Source organism: Lactuca sativa, chromosome 5 (assembly GCF_002870075.4).
Source record: "Lactuca sativa cultivar Salinas chromosome 5, Lsat_Salinas_v11, whole genome shotgun sequence".
Lineage (NCBI taxonomy): Eukaryota > Viridiplantae > Streptophyta > Magnoliopsida > Asterales > Asteraceae > Lactuca > Lactuca sativa.
In genome coordinates this window covers 310803324-310821668 of record NC_056627.2, presented here as the reverse complement: position 1 = coordinate 310821668, position 18345 = coordinate 310803324, and the positions used below count along the sequence as shown (strand labels likewise).

General features: G+C 38.6%; 1 long non-coding RNA gene across 1 annotated transcript; it reads right to left on the bottom strand.

The window, feature by feature from the left end:
• Positions 1-148: 148 nt before the first annotated feature.
• On the bottom strand, positions 149-2986 carry LOC122198140 (uncharacterized). Its single transcript, XR_006192010.2, has 4 exons — positions 2228-2986; positions 2009-2124; positions 571-733; positions 149-476 (listed from the first exon to the last, which is right to left on the bottom strand). It is a non-coding gene; the product is annotated as an uncharacterized LOC122198140 (long non-coding RNA).
• Positions 2987-18345: the final 15359 nt, after the last annotated feature.

Genomic DNA, 18345 nt, shown 5'->3' with positions numbered 1-18345 from the left:
CAATCTGAGAATATTATCAAACCAGTTTAGATGGCCACTTATAGATCGTTGACATCATCCCTCCCTTATCTTTTGTATACAAATTAAAGTCGTATGATGCTAGACAACTAACACAAAAGAAAACAAAACCATAATTTGCATTTACAAAATTCAATTTCAAAAGAGAAAAGTAATCTAATCTATGATTCCAACCGATGTAGATAATAATACAATGTAATCAAACTACACATTAACAAACACACGCCATAAGAGCAAATTTGTAAATGAAAAGAAAAAGAAAACAATAATATATAAAGGTTATCAAATTAAGTCATGTCCGCATTAAACTAACGTGTCTTCAAAGTAGAAGTCTAGCCGACCATGGTTCAATTTCCTTGACACTAACATGATAACATCAAATTAAAACAGGGTTGGGTTTATTCCTGTCATTATTTCTCTTTCAAATTCTTCGTTTGTCTTCCACTTAGACTCATCCCCTGTTGAAATCATTAAACCAAATAATAATGTCAATTTGGGCAAAAAGACAAAAATGCCCTCATCCTTGTAAAAAAAAATAACCTTACAAAGTACCATGGATTATTTATGGGACAGAGAAACAATTTTGAAATTTGAGCTGCTGTAGATTACAACAATTCACAGGTTGAGCTCCTTCCTCCAACGTTATAGCTTGGCATTAACTTCACGTATGGCTTCCATATGATTGCCACAACGTCGTCCAAACACTTTAAAAACCCTAGGAGATGAAATGAGTCAATAAAACGGAAAAGCAAGCATGTTTTAAACAAACAGATGAAAAACAAATCCTTCTTCAGCAATATACCATGGGGCCAAAACTTATATCTCATGCAATTGGTCAATCCTAAAAGTTGTTAGTAGAAAATAAATTAGTTTTAAAAAGATAGAAAAAGAACACAGTCCATGATTTAAAATAACAGAATAAAAATGGAATTTGAGTCTCTTTAGATGGATGAAATGGAATAAACAATGTTGTTTTGGTAGAAATGAAATAAACTTATTTAATATATATTTTTTATATAAGTTATTAACTAACTTATATTTAAAAAGAAATTAAAAGCTAAAGATAATAGAAGCTTATTGAAAAGATATAAGGTATAATAGAAATTAGAGCAAACTACAAATTTGGTACCTATACTACACTCAGGGCCGGTCCATTGATTTTTAATGCCCGGGGCGAGATTCTAAACTAATGCCTTTATTTATTTAAAAAAAATAGCAAAAATGAAATAAATTTTACAGTCAAACCAAAACAAGGTTATACAAACAAAATCATACATAAAATTCATCTAAAACGATGTCTCCTTGTATTTTTTGAAGCAAAAACATCTATTATTCAAAAAAAAAAAAAAAAAACTCAATAGATTTTCAGAAACAAAATCATACATAAAATTCAAAAACATCCGTATCCAAAGCCTGAAGTTAACAATCCATATCCACAACCTAAACAAAAAAAAGTATCTTTTAGATTTTCAGAAATTAAATTAACATATTATTCAGAAATCAAAAACGCAATTAGATTATTCAGATTTCAGAAAACCATCACATTTTCAAAAATCAGAATTTAAAAAACTCAATAGATTATATAAATCAAATTATTCTGAATTCTGAATTCACTTCTAAGAAAAATCAAAATCAGATTCATATATATCACAAATTCACAATGTTTCAGAAATTAAATTAAGATATTATTCAGAAATCAAAAACACAATAAGATTATTCAGATTTCAGAAAACCATCAGATTTTCAAAAATTCAGAAATCAACAGATTATATAAATCCAATTATTCAGAATTCTGAATTCACATCTCAGAAAAATCAAAATCAGGTTCATACATATCACTACATCAGATTTCTAGCAATTGTGATAACTTAATTCAGAAATTAACTAAAAATATCACATTCAACAATAGACAAAACTTATATTATTATATAAAAAAATTAAAATCAGCAACTTAATTTGATCATAAATCACAAGAGAAGAAAGAAATTACCTGGAAATAATGAAGCTTAGTGTAATCCAAGATGAACAACAATGCAAGTCTGCAATTTTGGATGAGTTGGACCGAAAATTTCACTTCTCCAGACTCCAGGAACCTTAATAAAAAAACTGAAATTTCAAAAAATTTAACCAATACTCACTATCAAATTTTCGAAACATAAAGTATTCAAGTAGGTTATGCAAGAAATTTGAAATACTAGAAAAAACTTACCGGATTAGGACCTTAAGAGGAGAAGTATTCATTCAATCACTGTTTCCACCTTTGAATCTTCACTTTAAGTCTTTAGCACAATAGAATTAGAGCAATAGATAAACTAGTAGGGACGATTCAGACATTCAGTAGAGGACGATTCAAGAAAGAAAGAAAGAAGAATATATGAGAACTGGAGAAGTCGATTTATCAAGAGAGAGGGCAAGAGAAGTGCTGAACTGTTGAGTGTTGAAGCAATGAATCGGAAGACTGGAAGAGATAATAGGGCAGTAGGCGATTGAATTGATGCAGACTAAATCTTGATTGTCCATCTCCATTCTCCAGCAGGGACGCTAGGGACGCCTCGTGTTCTTCATCTTCAATTATTAGAAGTATAGATCGAAGAGTCGTAATTGTTGTACCGTTGTAGTTGCTGCTGTTAGGTCTCCAAAAATTTGTTGCCCCAAGTCTTGAACGTGATGGTTTACTGGACTAGTGTTCAGTCTTCTTAACAGCCTCACAGGCCCAAATATACCCTAATACATAATACCTATAAGAGGCTATGAAAAATTGATGCCTCATTAGAAATTGTTGCCCTAGGCCATGGCCCTTCTCGCCCTGGGCTTGGGCCGGCACTGAGTCTACACTTAAAATTGCAAGTTCCATCCAAATTTAATTATGACGTCGACACAATTTTAAAATTTGAAATAAACTTGGAACTTTTATTTAAACATAAGGACCAAATTTGTAATTTACTCTAAAATTCATATAAGTAATTAATTAAAATAATAAAAAAAAAGGATATGTGTCATAGAAAATTACATTATAAAAATAGGTTACATTGCATTTTTTTCCTTCCATTTCATGGTGGAATGAAAAATAAATAAAACCTTCGACTTAAGAAATGAGAATTAATAAACTGGAAGGAAGGAATGCAACATTTTTTTCGATTGGGATTAATTGTATGATTCCAATGGAATGAACAATTCCATTCCATCATTCCATCAATATCAGACACTATCTTATATATAGATTCAAGATAAAGAAAGAGTACATAACACATGCAGCAAATCCATATGGTATGACTTTGGATCATTAGAGAATAATGAAACTTCCTTCATAGCACCCACTTTGCTACAACAACAACATAAGAGATGAGAGCAAATAAGAAAATAAACTAAAAAGACAATGAGATTAAATAAAAAAAAGAGTAATCATAGTTCATACTTATTAAAACTAACATAAACAGGACCAGCTGAGGCTCTACACATAACATTTCCTTTTTTCCATCTTGACCCCGATGTAAGTTAAATTATCAGGCCTCCCTAAACTTCTTGGAAGAGAAGGTGAAGTGGCTGCTGAATCTAGGGTGAGAAAAAACCGAACTGACTAAAGAAAAACCGACAAAACCACAATAAACCGCAACCGAAAAACCGAAACCGATGCAAAACCCAATGGTGCGGATTTAATCTTTGCAAAAACCGAAGGTCAACGGTGCGATGCGGTTTCTATCCTAAAAACTGGTCCACCAAAACCGAACCGCACCGCAAGCGTGTATAGTAATAAATCAATCAATGTATATTATATACATGCTATTTAAAATAGTTATAAACGATAATATATTTATTATATGTTTATTTTGTGTTTGTATAAGACTATATGGGGTGCAAAAGAAATGTTCTATTGTTAGCCAAACGTACTAATCGATTACATGTAATAAGCTTGTAACAAATTAAGTCAAAATCAACCAACCTTCAATTATTAATTAGTTTGTAAGAGTGGTCACAAGTTGTATTTTAAGCGACTTACAATTTTTGATTATGTAATTTTGTTTTGAGCTGAAAATGAATGTATTAAAAAAACAGCACAATACAAGCTTATATGCACATGGTTTTCAGTTCTTACAGTTTTAAAAAATCGCACCAAAAAACATAAAAAAACTGCACCAAATTCTTAACACGGTTTAAAAACTGAAACCGCACCAATACAAACCGAAACCTCATTTAAAAACCGAAAAACCGAACCATTGCAAAACCGCACCTAACGGTTTTAAGAATGCAAAAACCACACCATGCGGTTTGCGGTTCGGTTTGGTCTGAAAACCACACCAAACTGCACCATGCTCACCCTTAGCTGAATCTGATTGAGAGAAGGGTAAAGAATTAGAAATTGTAAGATCAAAATAATCTTAATTTAGACCATTTCAAAAAAATGACTATGAAAATCGAGACATTTCAATCTGAAATCCAAAATTCACAAGTGAACCTCTTTAATAATACATAGAAAGCAGACAGGGAAATACACAATTGCAAAACTCACCAGTTTTAAGAGCCTCTTTCTTTGTATCTTCCATGGTGTTCATTGTTTTGAAACACAGCAAAATTTCATAGACAAACTATTAGTATTCAGTTTAATCAAACCATAAACTTCTTGAAATTGGCAACAAATGTTGATCATCCAATGATGTTGGTTTTCGAGATTTCTTAAAACTGTAGACTTGAATTTATCAGAAACTCCCTACACATTGTTGCAATTTGTTGCCACAAATTTCACTAATTGTTTCCATTAAAACATCTTCAGCATACTTTGGGAAAACGTAAGATTTCCCTCATTGTTTCCATTAAAACATCTTCCATACACATTGTTGCAAATTGTTGCCACAAATTTCACTAATTGTTCCATTAAAACATCTTCCACATACTTTGGGAAAACGTAACCACCTGTGAAAATAGCTTGTCTAAAAACACCAGTCCAATTTGGCAAATTAACAGATAAATTCACCAGATTTGCGAATTAACATGGATGATGATTATTACTATTTGATTTCCACCCATCTGATGAGATTTGGAAAAATATGGCTTCGCGAATTCGAGCTTTGGATTCTCGTTTTGCCTCTTCGTACTTGGAATCGAGTTGTTCTTTGGCTAAGTCACTCCGGGTCACTGCTGGTAATCCGATTTGGTTTAAGAAACTATTAAATTTTGGGTGTTCCAAACTTGAAAAAGGAACCGACCCACAATTTTCATACACCCAATCTGCTAATAATTCGAGCGATGAATCGATTTGGGATTTTGTTAAAGTTTGATATGGTAATGATTTCGGGATCTTAAGACTTTTCACACTATCTTCAAACAAACAAAAAAATAACAGTATCGATGGCGGAGGCTGTGGTGAAGCTAGTGTCGCTGGAGATGGGTATGGCAAAACCGAAAGAAGAAATCAGAGAGAATGAGAGAGAAGGTAAGAGATGAAAACAATCAACGGTGAACACATCATTCACAAACACCTACAGGTTGCGAGCCTGCTAGTGTTCCACTAGACTGTCTAGAAGAATCTGTGGTCGTCATCCATAGTCCGCTAGATGACAGAATCAACAACATCAACATCGAGACCTCTCATCATTTTATCACACATCACCTATTACATTTACCCATGTTTTACCCCAACATTTTCGTAGATATAAAATACATATACAGTTTAAATCATTGAAAACATGTATAACAATGTTCATCCGGCATAGATAGCAAGTATTCAGATAATATGCACATATAGCACGAATTTATATAAAATACTTCATATCTATGTGTAAGTTGAAAGTAACTATGCACTCACCTGAAAGGTTGTGACTCAGCACTCGGGCTGCGCTTCGATACTCTCAAAACAATTTTCGTTCGATAAAACCTAATACCAATACCACTAGTGTTTAGTCTAACGATAATCGCGACAAGTTAATAGTCTAGCTATTATTATTATTATTATTATTATTATTATTATTATTATTATTATTATTATTATTGTATAAGCATTAAACAACACTCTATATAAATCATAATAATAGCCCAAATAATTATTTTAAGGCCCTAATAATGTTACTATATTAAAACATAAGCTATACTAAAGATAGGTTAGACATAGCTCACTTACAGCGGGTTTTCTCGAAAACCGGGCTCTGCCGGAGCAGAGTTTCTGAGCCGGAGGCTCTTCTCGTCAGAGCCGTCAGGCACTCTGGGAGCCTCGAGGCTTCCTTCGGGTGCTAAGGGGTTTACCCTAGGCTTTAGGGGCTTAAGGGGGCTAAAGAGAGAAGTATAGAGAGAGAAAGAATGTTGGAGAGGTGTGAAGAGAAGTGAATGCCCGACACCTCTATTTATAGGAGGCTTGACTGGTGGGCTCGCCGAGTTGGTGCATGTGGCACCCTTCTAGTGGTGCCACGTCACCCCTATCGCGCCTCAGCCTTCAAACTTAGAAAAATCATAACTCTCGCATACGAGCTCCGTTTTCGACGTTCTTTATATCCACGCGTAGGTAAAATCAAAATCTACAACTTTCATTTAGACTCCGTCACCCAATTCTCGACCGATCTCAAATTTAACAGTAGGAGGCGTTTAGACTGTTAAATGACCGCGAAGAATTCGTAACTCCTTCATACGGACTCCGTTTTCGTCTATCTTTTTACCATTGAGTTCCTATTAATGAGATCTTCAACTCTCATTTAGGTCGCGTAAGCCAAAAACGGCTCGAACTAAAATTCGAGTTTCGGGTCGTGCACTGCTAAGCCGAATCTTAGAAAAATCATAACTTCTTCATACGAAGTCAGATTCGGGCGTTCTTTTTATGGATTTTCTCGGTTTAACATATTCTAAGAATTTCGTTTAAATCACTAAGGCTAAAAAATCCTCCATCGTAAATTCACTATTTACGTCTCCCGGAGCCGTGCCGGTTTTGCCGTAAAACTTCGGCGGGCCATAACTTCTTCGTTATAACTCGGATTTTGGCGTTTTTTATATCCCCGGAATCCTTTTTTCGACCAATACAACTTTATGTAAAGATATCGGACTTATCTTACACTTTAATTTTGACGCTTATTTTTATTCTTTATTAAATATATATTTATAATAAAGTGATAAGCACACAAATACACATAATTCACATAGAATTAAAATATTTCATCTTTATTACACCAAAAAGAGTTACAATAGTTGACCTAGACTATTACATCGTCTAAAAATGCTTAGCCCCAAAACTCGGGCGTTACAAAGAACACATAGACGTAGATGGTAGACACCCAGTTCATTACATCTGTAATCCAACACAAAAGAAAACCACCAAATACACAAAACAAAAAAAACAAAAAAAAAATCAACCAATCATATTGAAGTCCTGTTCACCAAGACTTGTAAATTAGTATGTATATAAATGAATTAAAATGGTAACATATTTTTTGATTAATATATATTTAGTTATTGATTTTTTTGTCCGTATTTTCCCATTAAACTTGTTGAATTGTTCACAAAACATTCTTATGATCTGTTATCGGAGGTTTAGAAGGTTCTCGACGTTCTTGTGAGTTCTGATGAGGTCCCAATCATCTTCTCTGGCAACCCAAAAATCATTCAACCACTTCAACCTAGAAAACAAGTTTCAGAGTCAGATTTTGTCCAAAAATTGATTTCATATGTGTGTTCATCTGATTCATCTGATTTTTGGAATGATTTCAGATTTGTATTCATGGATTTTGGAACAATTTATGAAACCTCAGAAATCGTAAACCAAAGCTGATGAACAATATGGAATGATTTGGAACGATTTCCGACAGACACATACATGCACACGCCTGCTTGTTTCCTCGGATCCGACACACACTCCATGGATGAAATCGATTTGAAGGTCAAATTTGGAAAATGGGTTTGAAGCTACATCCATGGAAATTCCCCCTTTTGTATTTTTTTCTTAGGGTTTGTTCTTAGTTTTTCGCTGGAAAACTTTGAAATTTATTGTTTATTTTAAACAAAACAAGGTCGAAATTTTCTAAAAGGTAATGAAAGAAAAGGACAAAAGGGGAATTCTTGAGTCTTCGGTAATCAGGTCTTCTGAAGGTACACAAATATATGAAGAAATATAAGCGCATCAAGGTTCATAAAGTGCGTTACAACCGGTGATGGCGCCGTCGGAAAGACATGTCTCTTGAATTCTTACACCAGCAACACCTCCCCTACGATGGTTTCTCCCCCATGTTTTCTAAAAATCATGATCTGGAAAACTAAAGCTGATGAACAACCTTCTTGATGTGACCCGGTTCTTCCATGACAATGGTTTATGCATGTAGTGATTCCGATGAACCTGCGAAGTCACAATGAGAAAGGATCGTCAGCCGTTCTCCGGGAGGAGGCTTCTGGGAAAATGCTTTGACAGTCAAGTCAGTGTATAGACTTGAGGTTGTATTGTGAGTAAACTGAGAGAAGACGACTTACTTTTCAAGGCACCTTGGGTGGCCTTTTATACTGAGTCCTTCTGCTAGTCCATACGGGACAAGGGCGTTAGACCCTACAGGATCGAGGATAATGATTAGGTGATTGTGCTCCTTAATCTGTCAGAGCCAACGATTGGTTCAGGCGGTAATGCTCTGAGAATATGCCTTGTCGGCTGAGACCGTTACATTTGTCATAGAGTGGAAGGCGCCCCTTGCGGGGCCGAGCCTTTCTCCGCGAGCGCCCTGCTCTTAGGGGCGCTGTCGACAATAGGTTTCGTCGAGCTTAACCTATCGAGCGCTACATGCTTTGGGGCATTCTATGGCGCGTTTGTGTGCGGCTTCTTCGTATGCGCTAGGGTCATGTCATCAAGTCACCTAGTCCGGTAATCACAACATTGCTAGACTAGCTATGATGTTCTGGGTTTAACTGCTCGGTATACGCGTGGAGCTCTGATTCAATTGTCGCTTTGATTTTTACGGCGACGTGACTGTCCATTATGGCAGTCAGTTACATCATCACTTCAGGGATTTCGAATATCCCGTCTTTCCTTATTCTTTATAAAGTTAAGGGAACTCCTTATTCACGCCACTTCTTTCACATTTCTTCTTTCTTCTTCTTCTATGGCTTTTCTCTTGGTTCCATGGCTACTCAATCTGGTACCATTCCATCTGAAGTCGAATTCAAGCTCCTCAGTGATGCTTATGGCCTTTCTATGACTGATGGGGTTGAGTTTCCGTTTCTTGATTTGATGATCTTATCTCCTCCCCCAGGCAATGTGGGTGTTTATATGAAAACCCACGACACTGGTTTGCACCTCCCCTTGCTGACTTTCAAGAGGAGATTTTGTAGAATAACGAATGTAGTATCCAAATTCTCACTCCAAATGTTATCACCAAAGTAGTGATGTTTGAGATGATTTGTCGAGCCAATGGGGTGCTCCCCGACTACTTTATCTTCAAGTACATCTTCAGGTTCTGTGCTACATGCGACAAATATACATTCTCTGTTCGGCGAGGGGGCATACCTTGGTTCCTGATGGTAAGACCCCCAAGAACTGGCAAGACAAGTGGTTGTGGGTCAACCACGATCGGGTCGGCCATGGGCGGTACCGGTCAAACAACTTTGTTGATGTTACTCATAAGCTATATCCTCACAACCAGGCTATTGTTGATCTTCTCAAGATTATTCAGGTTGTTCCTGAGGAGTATTTAGAGGTTTTGCTCGCCGGTGTTGGTATGATCCTTCTTGGAGGCGCCGAGGGAAGATGCCCATTTTTTACACTGTTACTGATGGTGAGTAGTTCTACTATTCTTCCTTCTCCCTTCCCCCACCCCATTTTTTTCTGAAAAAGAGTAGGGTAGAGCTTCATGTTTGGCCATTTTGATTTTGTTCATATAATCTTGACTTGCTTTTATGTTTACAGGGGCCGAATCTCCTCTTTCTATGGATGAAGTCATGCGAAAGCGATATCGGGGGAAGCTGGAACACCGTGAAACTAATCTAGTTAAAACGCTTCCTCGGCCTTTTCAGGTCGATCGGATCGCCGTTACTGCTCCTACGGTGTTTCCAGTTGTGGAAAGGTCATCAGTGGCTGTCAGGGAAGAGCCCCTGCATGCCCAGCCTATCGCGACGGTTGCTTCATCTTCTACTATCGACTTTGGCCATACGGAGGTAGTCGAGGCAACAAGGATGGCATCATTTCTGATGTCCAGCGGGCCATTTCTAAGAGGAAGGTCGTCTTGGCCATGGGGGACACCTCCACTGATATCTTTAACATTGGGAGGTGAGTTCAATCGAGATGCAACTTTACTCGTTTATTGAACATGATCTCCTTTATGCCCCAGGAAGTTGTTGTGATCCCTGATGACGATGCGTAACAGTCCGAAGGGGATCAAGGGGAGAGTAAGCAACCCGTTGTTTCTGTTCAACCTATCTCGCAGTCTTCTTCTGATATTTCTCCCCCCAGGGGTCCCGGGGATGCTGATTTGCATCAAACCCCGCCTCGTGAGGGGGTCCCTGGGGGTGATGTTGGGTCTAACATTTTTGTTCCTGCTTGGAGTTTGTAGAATGAGTCTCGTTTGTCTGTCCTTAACGCTGTAGAATTTTTTTGTCATGCATTTCTGCCTACTGTCGTCGCCGACATGGAGGCCTTGGGCAGCCCCGTATTGGCTCATAATAATTCTTATGTTGCTGCCTAGGCCATGTTTTATCTCGTCGTTGGTGCCCATTGTATCCAAGTGCTTAACAAGATGGAAATTACCCATACAGTTTGCGGTGTTCAGGAGGTCAAACTGAAACGTCGGATTGTTGAGCTCGAGAAGGATGTTCATGGATTTGACCAGAGGTGTGCCCTACTTGCTTTGGAAAAAACTGCTGCAGAAAAAATTCGATATGCCCTAGAAGCCAACATAGACTTCTTGACCCAAGAAAATGAGGGGCTCATGACTCAGAATGAGAGCCTAGAGCGTGATGTTTGTGATCGTGATACGCTCCTTGAGGAGGCTCGTGTTGAGGCGGAGGCTGTTCGACGCGACCGGGATTGGCTCTTACAGGTGGGAGTTATGCACATTATGGACAAGTTAATTGAGCATCCGAAGTTCACTATTGTTGTTAGCCGGATCCGGCATGCTGCGTTCATCGCCAGTGAGGAATCCGACAATAGCGGGCTGAAAGTTGAGGTGGATTATGGCTCTTATGAGCCCAATGCTAGTGATTCCTGGTCCAGCCACACTACTAGTCTCAATGATGGCCCTGCTTGCGTTTGCCACTATGGATCATGCTTCCCTCATGGGCTTAGGGCATTTGGACATGGAGGGTATGCAATAGCTTTGCGCTCTGGATGAGGTTGATGAAATTCCTGATGGCATTCTAATTGAGGGAGCTGGTGGAGATGGCGGCGATGATGGTAGCGATGGCGATTACAACAACGGTGGTGGAAACAATGGTGATGATGGCGGTGCTGATGGTGGTGCAGTGGTGGTGGTGGTGACCTAGTTGATTCTTATGGTACTTTCGTATCGTGTGCTGACCCTTAGGGGTGTGGAAGAAATATATGAAGCTCTTGTTACTTTTTATTGTATGGTGATAGTGGTTGCTAGTGGTGGCCTTCCTAGCTTGTTTGTAATAACTCTTCAATTTTTTGTAATATGAATGTTATTTGCTTATGCTCGTTGTTGCTGTTTTCGCTTGTGATATGTTGTATCTGTTGGATAAGGTGTCTAAGTCCATAACTATTTTTGGTATGTACTTGACCTAACCCGACATGGTCCATTTGGGTTGCATGGCACCATGCAATTGGATAAACTAAAATGAGAGAAATAACACTTATGGTTTATTAATATATCATAAGTTCTAATATACTAATAATATTATTTAATTAGTTTTGATCAAGAATTAATTTAGAATTAATTAAGTGATCAAAAGATAACTAATTAAATATATGGGTAGATTATGTAAATCTTCCATATCTTATATAGTGGGCTAAGAGGCTCCATGGATTATCAAGTTGGGTTCCACCCATAGGATGCTCCATGGAGTTAACCCATGGATCATGAAATGAAGAGTCATGTTACATTAGGGTTTACCTAATGCAACACACTATATAAACAAAGGTGTTCTCCCCAAAATCGGTTACACTAAGAAACAAGAGGGCTAGAGCCGATTTTGCAAGTTTAAGATTCTCTCAAAGTTTACTCCTTTGCATTTGGTGTTGTGTGAAGCATTTGAGGCATCACACTTGGGGTGCTAGGCTCACAAGGTTTCAAGGATCATAATCAACAACAAGGTATGTTATTCTATCTTTTATTCAAGATAAAAATGTCCCCCATGTATGCTAGATAGGAATATAACCTTGGAATTCAACTTTGCATGATAATTAGACAAACATAGATCCAAGGTTATTAGGATTGCATGTACACTTAGGAAGTGTTAGAATGCTCAAAACCCATCAGTATCTTATGCCAATAGTTTTGATTTCATCCCATGTTATCGTTTCTTTTCGTTATGCGAGGTTTGTAATGTGGCGATGGGCGATTACTTTCAATCGTTGGGCGGAGCGGGTTCACTAGTTATTATGCCTGCTAGGGCGTCGGGTACTGATGTAAACCATATAATGTGGTGTATTCTTAGCCTCGTAAATACACTAATTATTTTAATTTTGTGGTTGTTCTAAGGCTTGTAAATACGCTAAGTATTTTGGTTTGATGGTTGTTCTTGAGCCTTGTAAATACACTAAGTATTTTAATTTGATGGCTCTTTTGAGCCTTGTAAATACATGAAGTATTTAAATTTGAATATGATGAGTATTGTAGTAGGATGGCCATTTAAATACACTGAGTATTTTAGCAAAGCGGCTGTGTTTAGCCTTGCAGTTACATTGACTACTTTGTAAAAAGAAAGACAAAGTCACATGCCTAAATGCACTGATCCTTCAGTGCTGAACGTCCCTCGGGTGATCAGTCCAAGTGGAGAGTTAGAAATGAAACCTCCTTAAATTTATGGCATTCCATGTTCTTGGGATTTGCCTTCCTTCCATCGTTTCGAGCACGTATGCGCCGCTGCGATCGGCCTCAATGACCTTTATGGTCCCTCTCACATGGGGCCTAACTTTCTTTGCAGTTGGGTGTGGCTTGCCTCATTCCCCTCAGGACGCAATCCCCTACTTTGAAAACTTTCTCTTTGACCCTTTGGGTATAATACCTTTCCACAACATTTTTGTAAGCTGCCTGACGAATGTTTGACCGTTCACGCTTCTCTTCGATGAGGTCTAAGTTTGCTCTTAGATCTTTGTTATTGCTTGCTTCTTTGAAATGGGTCGTTCAGAGTGACCCAACCGTTAACTCTACTGGCAGTGTTGCCTCCGTGCCGCAGGTTAAGCTGAATGGAGTCTCTTTCGTGCTCACTCTTGGCGTCATCCTGTACAACCAAAGCACTCTCGATAGCTCTTCGATCTAATTTCCCTTGGCTTTTCCCAAGCGCTTCTTATTTCCATTTACCAAAGTCCTATTGGACACTTTTGTTTGGTCATTTGCTTGGGGATGTGCTAATGACGTGAATCTTTGCTTAATTCCCTTGTCAGCGCACCAACCATGGAACGGGTTCTCGGCAAATTGCAATTCATTATCACTGATGAGCACCAACCGTTAACTCTAATCCAAACCTTGTTATAATATTTTTCCACAAAAAGTTTATCATGTATGCTAATGGCCCAACTTTTATCCACTCTATGAAGTAATCTACCGTGACTACCAGGTACTTTACTTTGCCCGAGGTGTCTGGGAATGGCCCAACGATATCAATTCCCCACAGATAGAAGGTCCACAGACTAGAGATACTCGTCAAAGGCGCCGGTAGATTCCCTTGGACCGGGGAGTAATTTTGACACTCTACACATCTTCGTGTTACTTCCAACGCATCCCGTTGTATGGTCGTCTAGTAGATGCATATTCGAAATATTTTCCCTGTAAGGGTCCTTGCCCCTCCGTGTGCACCAGCTGAGCTGGAATGCGTCTCTCGAAGTCCCTCCTTGCCTTTGGCTTCCTCTACGCATTTTAGCCATGGTGTCATGAATCCCTTTCGATACAATACTCTGTTCACGATTGCATACAATGGTGCTTTGATCTGTATTGTTCTAGCTTCTTCGTGGCCATCTGAAAAAATGTTGTGTTGTAGGTATTCGACTATCAGTGACATCCATGTGTGTCCGGATGACACTAGAGTGTGTACCCGTCGTTCATATATACTTCTCTCTTTGAGTACTTCCACTAAGACCTTTTTAGATAAGTGATCGAAACATGTTGAATCTAGCTTGTTGAGGGCATCCACTCTTCTATTTTCTCCTCTTGGGATCTGCTTAATGGTGAACTCTTTGAGGGGATCGACAATCTGTTGCACGACCTTCACATATTTCTCCATTCACTTGTCTTTCGCTTCGAATTCTCTGTTGATTTGATTAGCTGCTAATCTCGAATCCGTTAAGGCTACTATCGCTTCTGCGCCCATATGCTTTGCTAATCGTAAGCTGGCTAGTAAGGCCTCGTACTTAGCTTCATTGTTATAAGTGTGAAAATCGAAGCAGAGAGCATATGTGATCTCTTCCCCCTCTGGGCTTGTTATGATCAGGCCAACTCCCGACCCTTCTTTACTGGATGCTCCGTCGGTGGATATGGCCCACTTTTAGTCGTCCCTACACTGGCCTATCCCCAATAACTCTCTTGTCTGAATTTCTATCTTTGTATTACCTAGGATTTCAAGGAGAAATTCTGCTAATGCTTGTCCCTTGATACTGGTACGTGGGCGATAGTTGATGTCTTGCTCCCCAACTCGATTGCCCATTTCGCTAGCCGCTTAGATGTTTTAGCGTTGAGCAGTATTTGTTTGATCGAACAATTTGTTAGCACTTCTATCATATGCACTTGGAAATAGTGTCTCAAACGTCGTGTCGCATAGATGAGTGCTAACGAAGTAAATCGGTGTCTGCCTTCCTTCTATTTCTACAACCAATACCGAAGAGATAGTTCGTCGGAAATGGACTTAGAACAAAGAAGTTATGACCAATTAGAGTTTAGGGTTTTGGGTGTTCCATGAGTATGTTGAGCATACTCATTCTGAACGCGGGGCGTAGAGGGTCCCATGGTCGCGGATGGTTCGTGAGTACGCATAGCATACTAAGGGATACGCAAGGCATACTCCCTTCAGTGTAAACCCCTAATTTCATGTCTTGCACCCTATTTAAACAACCTTATGTCATTTGAGCCTAACCCTAATCAGCCTCCATAGCCTCATTTCGTCCTAAAACCTAATTTTTCAAGGAGGTGTGAGATTTGAGCTTGAAAGTGTGTTTGGTGGCTTTTCTAGAGGGTGTTCAAGAACAAGAAGGTGGTGTTCAAGTTTAGATCATGGAAGGAGCTTTTGGATCCTGCATCTAGAGCCTCTTGGAGAGCTTTTGAAGGTAAAAAGCTTGCATCTTGTCTATCCTCCTTTCTAGTTGAGTTAAGTTTTTCAAAGAGTCCATTTGTGAGTCCATAAATTATCTCTTGTGAGTTTGGGACTCCAGAGGGTTGGAAGGTTAGATATGAGACTCTTGGACTTGTTTATGGTATAAAAATGTAATCTTGACGTCTTATATGGTTTCATGCACGAGTTAAGACCTTTTGAAGGGTCTTAATGGGGTAGATTGAGTTGTTGGGTCCTTATATAGCATGCAAAGGCGTAAAGTTGCCAACTTTATGCCTTAGGATCATTCAACCAACAAAGATCTGGAATTTGAGTGATGAATCTACATGCTTTAAGCACTTAATGGATTTTGTGTATGAGTTGTTTGTACGTTGGGCGTACCACATAGTATGCTGCGTGTACAACCCCTTTGCACAATATGCTAAGCATACAGAAGAGGTACGTGGGCGAACGCTCTCAGGAAGATTTAGGCCTTGGCAGACTTCGGACCTTTAGGCCCTAATGGTTTTGGGCCTGGACTTGCTGGTGATTGGGCCCAAATGTATCTTTGGGCCAATATTGGTATGGTTGGGTCTATTGGGCCTTGTGGCCAATATACAATTGGACTTCGCATTTTTGGGTTTTGGGTTTGGCCATTTCTTGGACTAAGAAAATGATTGGGCTTTAAGATAAGGTCCATTGGAAAGTTCTGGGCCTATTTTGGAAAATTGGGCCATAAGTGGGCCATAATTGGGTTTTGATGATTATGGGTTAATGGGACATCGGAATGCCAAGTGTTTTGACTAGAAATAATGGTTGAGCCTTAAGGTAAGGCCCATGTAGAGGTTTGGCCTAATTTGGAAAAATCGGTCATTGTTGATTAATTGGCCTTTAGGCCTTTTAGATTATAGCTTGGGCCATAGTTTGTGACAGGGATATGGTAGGGGTAAAATGGTATTTTTAGCGTGGGTATAAAGTACTACCTCCGTCCCAAATTAATTGTCCACATTTGACTTTTCCAGTCTTTATTCTTAAAATTTAACCTTAAATAATTTTCTTTTTGATAGATAATACTTAATACAAAATATATGAACAAATTGTAATTTAAATGTCTTTTTATTGTTATAAGTTTCATCAACTAATATATTACACAAATACAAATATTTAAGGTCAAAGTTGAAGAAAAAACACTTCAAAAGTCAAAAGTGGACAATTAATTTGGGACGGAGGGAGTAATAGCTATGGATTAGAACCCAATTTCTAATTGGGTGTCTCTTGGTATTGTTAGCTCAGGACGTTGTCAAGGCAGCAACTAAGGATTCTTTCTGAAAGCTTCTACAGTCGAGGTGAGTCTCCTCACCATATCCACGGGTTGAAGGCACCAATTTCGGTCCATTATGTGGTATGCTAGTTGTTTTTGTGATATGTGGTATGTTAGTTGTCTCTGTGATACTTGCATTGAAGACCCCGGGGGTGCCTGAGGCAATTGAATAATAGACCATGGGAGAGCCCATGGCATTCCAGGATAAGACCATGTCGGGGTTCCCATCGCAGTTCGTTAAGACCATGTGGGGGTTCCCATGGAACCGGAATAAGACCGTGGAGGGTTTCAATGGCATCCTTATATATTTGTATGCATGATTTATGCATGATTTATGTGGACTTATGTGGTTTCATGTGGACTTATGTGGTTTCATGTGTGGTGTGTTTTGGGGAACTCACTAAGCTTTGTGCTTATAATTTTCCGTTTGTTTCAGGTACTCCAGTTTTCAAATGAAGAGTTTGGGACGATCGCAGCGCATACACCCGTGTTTTCCGCAATATGTGATATTTGGGAATGAACTCTGATAATTGTTTTATTTAAAATGTTTTCAATGTTTGGATAAGTTTTCATTAGTGTTTGGCTATAACAAAAATGAACTTTTTACCCTGGATTTATGGGATGTTACCTTCAGGCTATGGATGTGATGACGGCAAGATCGGTTTAGTGTCATGAGCTTATTATTCAATGGATAGAAGGTGTCATATTGTATCGTAAGCCAGTGGATGTATGATTTAAGACCCCATAGTATTTGATTAAGATTCTTAGGTCTGAAGTCGCAAGCTTTATTGGCTTATTTGGGTGTTAGCGCACTATAGTTGTTAGGAGATTTGGTGATCAGCTAGTTTGGAACATGTGGGTAATTAAAGGTTGTTAGGAATGATGGTTGTGCACCGGTAGCCATTTGATGAGTGTTTGAATTATGAACTTGGGTTTCTTGAGCCATGAAGTCATTATGAATGTCTAGAGCGATTCATTAGGTGGGGGTACACCTAAGTGTTGGATTAGTGTCTAAGTCCATAACTATATTTGGTATGTACTTGACCCGGTTAGAACATGGTCCTTTTGGGTTGCCTTCACCAAAGCAACTTGATTGGATGAATAATAGAGAAAGAGGTTATTATGGTTTATTAATATATGATAAGAATAGTATATTAAAAGAGAAATCATATTTGTTTAGTTAACATTGGTCAAGAATTAATTAAGAATTAATTTTGTGGTCAAAAGAAGTTAATTGAACTAAGGGGACTGAGTTGTAATTATGTGATAGTTACAAGGTTGGGCAAGGAAACCCTACAGGATAGGGTGGACGAATCATATGGGCTGCTTGGTGGCCGAGTAACCAGATAAGGATAATGATTGAAACCCTAATTCCCACACCTATATAAAGACCCCTTGGGCATGAGAATTTGGCTACACCTAACCTTAGAAGTCTTGGAACCGAATTCCCTCTCCCCCTCTCTCTCTTGCTTCATCCAATTGCTTTTGGTGTTTGTGATTCATTAGAGGCACAACATTTGGGGTGCTAAGGTTCTCAAAGCTTCAAGATCTACAATCAACAATCAAGGTATTCATCCAACTTGTTTAGTTGATTTCCAATTAGTTTTGTTGTATGCTAGATTAGGGTTATGCAAGTC